Source organism: Impatiens glandulifera, chromosome 1 (genome assembly GCF_907164915.1).
Source record: "Impatiens glandulifera chromosome 1, dImpGla2.1, whole genome shotgun sequence".
NCBI lineage: Eukaryota > Viridiplantae > Streptophyta > Magnoliopsida > Ericales > Balsaminaceae > Impatiens > Impatiens glandulifera.
In genome coordinates this window covers 30,201,073-30,204,210 of record NC_061862.1, presented here as the reverse complement: position 1 = coordinate 30,204,210, position 3,138 = coordinate 30,201,073, and the positions used below count along the sequence as shown (strand labels likewise).

Below are 3,138 nucleotides of genomic sequence, written 5' to 3'. Positions count from 1 at the left end.
ATCTCTTTCACTCAAAATAATGATGCTTTTTTCCCCTTTTCCATACCAAGGTTTTTTTTTCAGGAAAGGCATGAGAATCAACCAAATTATGAAGCACCTATTTAACCTCGCCGATTATATTTACTAAATAAGAAACAAATTGGTAAATAAAATTCCAGATCACATCTTTCTTATCCTATTCACTAATGTACTACTTACATTTTATACACGTTTTTAACTAATTCAAATTTTTAACACAAGTTTTAACCTCATTCGAATGATCATTCCATTGAGGATCCATCTTTACCTTATTTACTACAACAATACCTAACATATGCCGAATATCTATGTATTGATGTTCCAGAATAGGAAATCTGGATTATTAGAGTTAATATGACATTTTATGGGGAAGTTTGGAATGTGAAGACCCCCTTCAAATATGAAAGCACTTTGCATTCACAATTATTTTATCTAATAAAATTCACCTTCTAAGAAAGATATTAAACCTATAACTTTAATACGAATATTCTGGTTTTAGAAAACACAGACAGTAGAAAAGTACAAAAATAAAATAAAATTAACCCATCTTACCCCATAACTGTTGAATTCCCAATCAATCCCAACAACCTTAGTCTCTGAATTGCTCGTGGATTTGGTTTCTTTAACAATAAGCTAAGATTAAGATACAGTAACTTCATTTCAGTAGTTCAATGGATGTTTGAAAAAAAAAGTATTCTATAATAAACACATCAAATGCCTCAAAGAGAAGAGAAGAGATAAAACATACTGCTGGCCCTGTATCACGAAGCCAAGAATCATTCAAGCTCATTTCAATCACCATTTTTGCATTGTCTCTCCAGTTATCTAGAAGTCCTGTAAAATAAAAATAACTTCGTAAATTCAAATGATATTTTTGCATTGTCCTGCCCGTTTATACATCAATCATGTGTGGACTTTAGCTTCTCCCATTTAACTAAACTACGTGCTAATCTGATTCAGGCAAATAAAATAGAAATACATATAGATAGATAGATTGTGTGTGGATTGAACTCACAGGACAACCGATCCAACAATGAGAATGATGTTCCCATTCTGCAGACATAATGTATCCATAAAGAACCGCGTCCCTTTCAAATCGATCCATTACCGTCTTCAATAACTGTTACCATCTCTTCTTCTAGATCATAGATTGAACAGAGATATACAAACTTGTAGTTAATTTTGTTAGACCATAGCTCGAAAAGAAGGGAATCAAAACGGGCGACTAAGATCACTTTACCCTAATTTCTTCGCAGCCTAGACAATCTCACTCTTAAGTTTTATGTAAGTTCACGTTTATTTTGTACTTTTATATATATATATTACACAGTTTAAGTATAAATAAAAACTTATCTCAATATATATTAAAAGAGGATAATTAATGTTGCCCAGGCAACAATCAGTTTCAATTAGTAATTGCTAAATCAATTTTTTTCTAAAATTAACAGTAATAATTAACACAGTTATTTTTCATTAAAATAAAACCAAACCAGATCAAACAATAAGATTTTAAATTGTGAAATAAGATATTGAGTTAAAATTATGTATTAAAAATATGAATAAATAATTTTAAATATTATGATTATTCAACAAATTAATATAGAGTATATTAATTTGATAATATATGATATATATAAATATATTACCTTTTATTTAAACTAAAGACGTACGAGGACCTAAATCATACCGAGGGTCTTTTAAGCGGTCGTTATTAAGCCGCAAACACCGAAGGTTTTTTAAGTAGTTGCTATTAAACCCTAAATACCTACCACTATCACTTTGGTTGGCAATGACATGTTATATACCGACAGTTTTTATTTCTGTCAGCATTTGTCGTCGCTATTGAAGTTTTTTCTACTAGTGGTATCATAACCTATAAATTATAAACAAACCAATTTCCTTTTGTCAAGGTGATACTCATAATCATTTCAAATATCCAAAATCATGAAACTATTTTAATTCAACTCAAAAATCATCTAATCCATTCAAGAACACATTCAAATCATGTTTAAAGTTATAAACATTCAACAAAATGCATTTAAACAAACACATTGTGAGGATAATTTAATTCAGAGTAATGCATTTAACCAAACACCTTGTGAGCATGATTTCAAATGAAAATAAGACATTAAATTCAACAATTGCGGCGAAGAAGACTTAATTGGAGACTTGAGGAGAAGATGTGCAAGAGATGGCGGAGGGTGGCGTTTTGCAAAAAAAACCTAAACAAAGATGAATAAGATGTAAATAAGATGAATCTAATTGGACGACTCTAAACGAAGATGAATAAGATGTGAAAAAGACGAAGAAGACTTACCGATCGGATATTGGTTGTGAAAGACCCCTTTTTAGTAGTGCTCTATAAAAATATGTCTCACATTTTGAAATTAATTATAATAATAATTATTTTTTTAATAAAATTTAGATAATATTTTAGATTTAAAATAATCAAATTACAATTTGATTAAAGAAAATTGTATTTAAAATTAATTAAAAATATTATTTATTTATTGAAAGAGTCGCTAATGGATTTTTAATTTTAAAATCAATAATATTATACGTCTACGTATATTTGACCAATTTTTTTTTAAGTTCGGTGTTTGGTGATACTCGAAAAGGGGTTTTCGCACTATATCCCTCGTACATGTTAAAGAACGGTCTTTACCTTATAAAGTCTTAGCTTTTGAAAATTTGATTTTATTACGTTTTATTTAACCAATTATTCTTCAGATTCTAGACATACATATGTTTTGCATTTAAAATTGTAGAATAATATTTAAATGAAAGTACCTGAAAAATATCGTTTAAGGTATTATGATGTAAAAATAAATCCCAAACAAGCTCTTATCAAAATATTTTTTTATAAAACTATTAAAAAATATATTTTAAAATTGTTTTCTATTTTTTCAAATTTTTAGGAAGTGATTTGGAGTTCCAAATTAAAAAAGTATATATTTTTTTAAATTTAAAATCCCAGCCAAACAGGCCTTACACTAGTAAAAAATACACAATTACCGAGAATGATTTCCGAGAACGAAAGAACGCTCTCAATGATATTAATATAATAGAGAACAAATGGTTGCTTTTGGTAAAATTTATGATTATAACCGAGAGTAGAAG

The 3,138-nt window shown here is 28.4% G+C and overlaps 1 long non-coding RNA gene across 1 annotated transcript; it reads right to left on the bottom strand.

The window, feature by feature from the left end:
• Nucleotides 1-571: 571 nt before the first annotated feature.
• LOC124919656 lies at nucleotides 572-1,130 on the bottom strand. The gene is made up of 3 exons (XR_007097587.1): nucleotides 1,034-1,130; nucleotides 767-852; nucleotides 572-651 (listed from the first exon to the last, which is right to left on the bottom strand). It is a non-coding gene; the product is annotated as an uncharacterized LOC124919656 (long non-coding RNA).
• Between the last annotated feature and the right edge of the window lie 2,008 nt (nucleotides 1,131-3,138).